The sequence below is a fragment of the Adiantum capillus-veneris genome, chromosome 16 (genome assembly GCF_014529385.1).
Source record: "Adiantum capillus-veneris isolate H3 chromosome 16, ASM1452938v2, whole genome shotgun sequence".
Lineage (NCBI taxonomy): Eukaryota > Viridiplantae > Streptophyta > Polypodiopsida > Polypodiales > Pteridaceae > Adiantum > Adiantum capillus-veneris.
The window spans coordinates 119,835,416-119,842,405 of NC_140946.1; the positions used below are offsets into that span (position 1 = coordinate 119,835,416).

At 43.3% G+C, this 6,990-nt stretch overlaps 1 pseudogene; it reads left to right on the forward strand.

Moving 5' to 3' along the window:
- The first annotated feature begins 280 nt into the window (after nucleotides 1-280).
- Nucleotides 281-1,663, forward strand: LOC147439744 (uncharacterized; annotated as a pseudogene).
- The last annotated feature ends 5,327 nt before the right edge of the window (nucleotides 1,664-6,990 follow it).

Here is a 6,990-nt window from a genome sequence, read left to right on the forward strand (position 1 = left end):
TAGGAAAATATAAGAGCAATTTAAGATTGATATGAGATGGACAAGAGGTGCCTTGGCATGTATGCAGGAGGTTGCTGAAAACTTTTTAATTGAGCTCTTCCAAGATGCCTACATATGTGCAGCACACTCTCACAAGGTCACACTTATGGACAAGGATTTGATTATCATGAGGAGATTAAGGTACAGATTCAATAAAATTCTTGAACCAGTACCTCTACAAGATGAAAAAACCTTCAACATTCTCAACATATCCTCATCAAGAAAGGAAAAAGAGCTTGAAATGTTGGTTGAAGAGATAACAGAGGATGATGTTTTGGAAGAGCCCAAAGTTGATGGGGAGGACCTAAAAACAAATGTACTCAGGGAGATTGAAGCTCAACTCCCTTCATTGTTGAAAGGTGTCAATTCTACAAGCTTCTTGGTGGCTACTTTCTTAGAGGATGACCTTCTTCAAAGAACGTATTATATTACCTTGGATGATGAGTGTGTTGAAATCCTCAAAGATTGGCAAAGAGAGATCAATAACTATATTATTCTTACATTCTTGAGGTTTGCCTAACCATCAACATTCTATATATTTTTTTGTAGATTATTCATAATTATAAAGTGTTCTTTGAATTTCTTTCTAGATTATTGATGCATGACTATAAGTTAGATGTCCAACAGAAAGTGGACATGGTTGACCCAACCATCTCTCACTATTTGAGAAGTGACTCTGACATAAGGAACTGGCTATCCAAAATAGATTTTGAAACTTGTGAACTCCTTCTCTGCCCCTACCATGAGAGGTATGTTCTACTACAACCCTATGTCATTTTCAAATTTTCATCTCGGAAGATTTTGACAATGTCCAATGGCCTTGCCATAGCTCTCACTGGAGTCTTATAGTGATTGATATCACTAATAAAACATGCTCCATACTAAACTCTCTTGAGGGCCACCATATAATGGCTAGGCTCTAAGTGTAATTGTCCAATACTTTAACCAGTGCTCCCGCTTTCAATAAAGGTATGGTACTGTTAGGTTGTAAGTAGTTTCTTCAAATTGTGTATTTATTTCTCGCCTTTTGTTTGTGTATCCACCATTGCAGGAGGAGGCTTTCTCATGTGGATGGAGATTAATAACAAATGCAAAGCTAGTGGTTGACTACACCTATTGCAACCCAAAAAGGACTATTAGGGTGAGCATTTTACAATATAAATAGGGAAAGATATTGCTATTAGGGTAGGCTAACACACTAATATTTATTTGTTAGATCAATAGGAATTGCTACAATGACAACCATGTTTGGTGGGTAAGGGCAAAGTTGATTAGATATATGATCAGTGCCTAAATAGCACTACCCACAACACCCAAGTCCCTAAAGGGCCAAAGAAGCCAAAGAAAGAGACCAGGCACCACAGAGGTCAAGGAGGATCCACTCAAAAGAGCAAAGGCAAAAGTTCCAAAGGAAGAGAAGCCAAAGAAGGAAGAGAAGCCAAAGAAGGAAGACAAGGCCAAAGAGGTTCCAAAGAAGGCAAAGAAGCATGTTGCTCCTAGAAAGAGCCCCAGAAAATCACAAACACGTGCCAAAGAGGAGCAGAAGAAGCCCAAGGAGGAAGATCCTATGGAGGAGCAAAAGAAGCCCAAGGAGATAGAGCCTAAGGAGGGCAAGCAAATATAAGAAGGGCCAAAACACCAAGGCAGAGCCCAAGGAAAATAGAGGAAGCTAGCATAAGAAAGAGTCCTAGGACTCCCAGAACCCCCAAAAGTGTTTTGTGAAGCATAATCTTGTAAATAGCAAAGCAGTACATATTCTACCTGACATACTCTCTACATACTATCTACTTGAGAACATTTTGTAAAGAGAAAACATTACATACTCTCTACTTGAGAGCATTTTTGTAAAGAGAAAACATTACATATATTTTTTGGTAAAGAGAAAACATTAAAAAATTTATCCTTGAGAGTATGATGTAAATTTTACAACTTTCATTGGCTCCATTTCTCATGTAGCTTTTAATAAAGTCTTTCAGTTTCTACTGCAATTGTGGTAGCTCTTGCATTTATCTCTGCATTTTTTTCATAGTCCAATTGTGTTGCCAGCAACATGTCAAGGTCCAATGCATAATCCATGCCATCCAAGAAGGGCCTAGGAAATCTGCCAACTATGGTGGAAGTTCTTTCAAGTGGAGATAGTGAAAACTGGCTTAGGGTCTTCCTTCTCTTCCTTATTTTTCACCTATCTTTATTCTCTTCCGGCTCTTCCTTATCTTTCACCTATCTTCATTCTCTTCCACCTCTTCCTTATCATGGGATTTTATCTTCTCCTTCTCGCTCATAGGAAATGAGGAAGAGGAGTAGGAATCCTTATTCATATCTCTTGACCTATTGTTCATAGAAAGAGGAAGAGGAGAAAGGGTGACAAACCTAAACCGGATTGGCCTAATTATAGTGTTGTGAAGGCATACAATATTGATGACATTGATATCAAACAAGACATCTGAACAATAAAAAACAAATAAGATATAAAACAAAACATCTGAACAATAAATCAAACAATATAAGACATTTGAACCATAATGTCATTTGTCATTGATATGGAAGTGTACAAAATGTCAGTCTACTACAATTTGCATAGGCTTTAATAGGCTTTAGGTTGGAAGAAGATGTACTATTCCTTCTGGCACTTCTTGGCATAAAAATTTCTTCCAATCCTCCTCGAGACCTGCAATCCATACTGAAAAATAGAAAAAGTAAGAATAGGTCACATAAAAATTTCTCCATCAAAAAAGAAACCATTTCTTACATACCTTCTTTCTAGCTATATGAAAGGTAAAAGTTGAAGGTAAATCTCTCTCCTCATTGTGTAAGTCCTGTCTCACTTGGTACAGTGAGCACTTGGTTCTTATCTTCAATGTTGCCAAGTGTTCATTGTGCATCCATACATCAATGTACTGCATGGGGTTCGAATTGAAATCATCCATGTTTTGATCTAAAGGAACAAAGTCCCACCCCACATGATGTCATCGACTATTAAAAAAATGAAATAATGAAGTTTTGGGTATGAATCATGTATTTACAGATAATGGAGCCAGATTGCACTTTGCAAAGGACCCCATTTACTATTTTCTGACTCCAATCCTCATCCACAGATTCTAATACATCTTCACTATCCAATCACTTAACTGATATCATTGTTCTAGAGACTTTCTCATCAAGCTTTGCAAAGAAATCCACAAAGACAATGATGGGTGTAGCACAGATAGTGTGTCATGCTCTCTACAGTGGGTGCTCCTCAGTGCAATGTGCGTGACAATCTCACTCAAAATAGATTGAAAGTAAAGGAACAATAGACAACAACTGAGCTCACAGAGACACAACAGCAGCAAAGCACAACATATGACTCTCGACTGTCTCAAAGAACTGATACAGACTCTGGCGTGCAAGCACTCTCAGCTCTAGCCCACCAGCTCTAGCCCAGGACTTACATGTACAATGGGTTGTCGAGGCTCAGATGTGCAGGATGGTGAAGACGTGCTGTGTGTATAGGCTTGCTACCCTAGACGATGACACTGGACCATATATCTAGAAGATAATCTGATGACCCAACAACTACTACTCATATGTACAACCATAAAGAGCCACCAACAGCTCATAAATGCCAGCCATCTAAGTCTATCCCCAAACTTAGTGGACCATCGTTTGTATCCTACCACATGTCATTGCTCAACCCAGAGAGTCCGTCTAGTGTGAACCAGACCAGACCAACTGTACTAACTGTGTGTCCTATGAAAGTGACACTATAGCCTGCTACAATTTGCGTGCCACAAGACCGCTCACCATCTCGGTGAGAGGAATACTGGAAAACTGTGAAAAAAAAATGACTAGGTACTGCATATGTATAATGGTGAGCTCTGAACTTGTCATCCAAGAGATAGAGTTGTGGCCACTGCTGCACCCAAAGTATCAAGATTTGAAGGTGGAGCCATCAGATCGATGGGAATACTCTGGACTCTATGAATGTCCTCCACAACCTGCCACTCAATGAAAGGAGTAGCCACCTACTGCTCGGCGGATGGGAGAACCTGACCTGAAATGTACTGAGGCTGCCGACTCACACACCCATGTTGATGTGCACCTTCGAAGCCGTCTCACAGGGAGCCGTCCGTGAGGATGACGTGTGTGGTAAGGAGCCAAAGGTGCCAGGCTACTGAAATCTTCCCCAAACTATCGATGACTGTACTCTCCATATCCCATAGACGTCTGTATTGATCTAGCTGGACGAACCCACCCGTACCATATGGTAGCCTAGGCTACTGCTAAAGCTGCATGTCCCCTTGGACTAGCATGTCCCGAAATCCTTGCATTTGAGCTTGACATCATCAATTATCTGTGACTTTACGTGCAGAGCGTGATGCAAGGCAAAAATGGTAGCATCTCTATCAGCAATGGCAACTCGCAAGTAGCCTTCCATGGCCACATATGTGGCTGAGTGCTTCTGGTGGGTAGCTGCTAATTTCTCTGTACCAAGTTCAATCATTGCAATAGCATTTCTTGACTCTTGCAGGTTCTTTTCAGAGATTTTGAACAATGAAGTAGAGTCGCTTCCACTAGAAGAAGCAATAGTAGCACCTGGAGGTGTAGATTGCCTATGAGTCACTCCAATCGATGTCGGGGTGACAATAGTAGTAGGGTGCCCAAGAGGCACTGCAGTGGTCGGGTGACAGTGAGCAGGTTCAGTGGGTGAGCTGGAGATGGGAGAGAATGATGAGGGTACCACAGGTGCTACCAAGAATGGTGTGGTAACAGTGGCAGTAGTATATATGGGATCAGTGGGGAGAGATACTTGTCCAAGAGAGACCACCTCAGTAACAGGAGTTGGCATACCAAGAACAGTGGAGCTCACAACGCGTAGTGGTTCAAACAATGCCTGGCATGCCTGTATGGTATCACCTTTTGAAAGCTTTGAGTAAGACCTAGTACTCAGTTGCAAGGAGGGGAAGTTGGTCATCCCCATTGCATGTCCTAGACGTGCAGCTATCAAAGTGTGTCCTCTGACCTTTGGAAAAGATTTCAGCATATCATGAACCATGCCCACAAGTATGTCCTCAGGAAGGATAGCTTCAGCTAGCGATGTGACACCCAAGTTGTCCAATTGGTCCTGTGAGAGCACATCTCTGAGAGATGGCTTGGGCTGCTGCATGTGAAAATTGAGTGAAAACTTTGTTTTGTGTTTTGTTTTTTCAGGCCTTGCAACTTCATGACTGATCATGTGACTCATGACTTTCTTTTTCCCTTTTGTAGTATTCTCTTGTTCACTTGAATTATCACTATTTGAGCCGCTACCACTGTCTGAGCCAGAGCTGAAATCTGCATCTAATGCCAATGCTTTGTACCTTTTGTCAGATGGAGCACTGGACATCATATCCGTGACCCCATCAGTTTCATAATTAACCTGCTTTTGTGGTTGAGTCCTTTTCCTCGACAACAGTGTTTTGCCTCCTGCCATAGCCACTGATTGACGACTACCTTAACACTATAATAGTATTTGTCACAAATCCAAAAGCTAAAAGAAATGAGTCTGCAGAGTAGATTCTGCTACGCCCACAAGAGCATACATAGTCAACATCCCAAGATCATCCATCCATCAACACATCAGGTGCCTCAAAAAGCATCCGCAAGTCAGTGGCCTCAAAAAGCATAATCCCTATCTTTCCTACTGCTTGAAATCTGAGAGCAAGCACCTCAAAAAGCATAATCCTGATCTTTGCTACTGCTTGAAAATCCGAGAGTAGGCCGAGGTTCTTGTTTCAAGGAACTGACAAAATTGAGATGCTGCTTGAAAATCCAATAGCAAGTCAAGGTTCTTGTCTCCAGGACGTGAAAAAATTGAGACGTGCTTGGATAGGGTGAAAGGGCAAGATGCCGATGGAGGAGCGCTGAGCAGTTTGAGTATAGGAAATTTGTGCAAGAGGTTAGATAGGCTCGGTAGGGTCTAGGGTTGGGCAGGGTGCGAGGGGTAGATAGGGTTTACACTAGAAGGCGACGGGTGGGAAGTACGTCTGAGAGGTCGATAGGGGGACGAGGGCTAGTAAGGGGCGAGGGGTGGGTAGGGGGCGAGGGGTGGGTCGATGAGATAGGGGGTGGGGCAAGGGCTAGATAGGGGCGAGGGGTGGCGAGGGGTGAGGGGTGGGTAGGGGGGGCGAGGGGTGGGTAGGGGCGAGGGGTAGGTAGGGGTGGGTAGGGACAGGTAGGGGTGGGTAGGGGCGAGGGGTAGATAGGGGGGGCAAGAGCTGGATAGCGGGCAAGGGGTGGGTCGACTAGATAAGGGGTGGGTGTAAAGAATGAGGATGCAAGAGAGCTACACAAGACAAGCACAAAGCACACAGAGATGGAAAGCTTCTTCTTCTTCTTCACAGAAAAGAGAGTAATAAATGACTAAGTGCTAAAGATGAAAAGTAGCACATATGTACATGCGGTCACTAAGTGTGAACTCGCTAGAAGCGTACTAGGCTGGCACTATAAGTGTAGTCCAGCTGTAGAATCACTGGCAGAGATCCTCCGTGTCGGTCACCTAACGCGCCAGTGAGTAAATGCCGTAAGCGGCCCAAGTCCTCAAGTAATGTGCGTAGCCAAGCTACCTCGCACGCCCAAGTCCTCAAGTAATGTGCGTAGCCAAGCTACCTCGCACGCCGCAACTGCTGCACCTCTGTACTCGGCCTCTGTGCTCGATAAAGCAACCGTAGGCTGCTTTTTGCTGCTCCAAGTAACAGCAGCACTCCCAAAAGAGAACATGAAGCCACTCGTAGATCTCCTATCAACAATGCTACCTGCCCAATCTGCATCTGTATACCCATACAATGCTAATGGTGCATCTGCTGCATAGAACAATGCGTAGTCAAGAGTACCTTGCACATACCTAAGTGTGCGTCGTACTCCATCCAAATGTGGCTTCCTCGGAAGTTGCATGAACTGACTCTCCAAGCCTACTGTGTAGCTCAAGTCTGG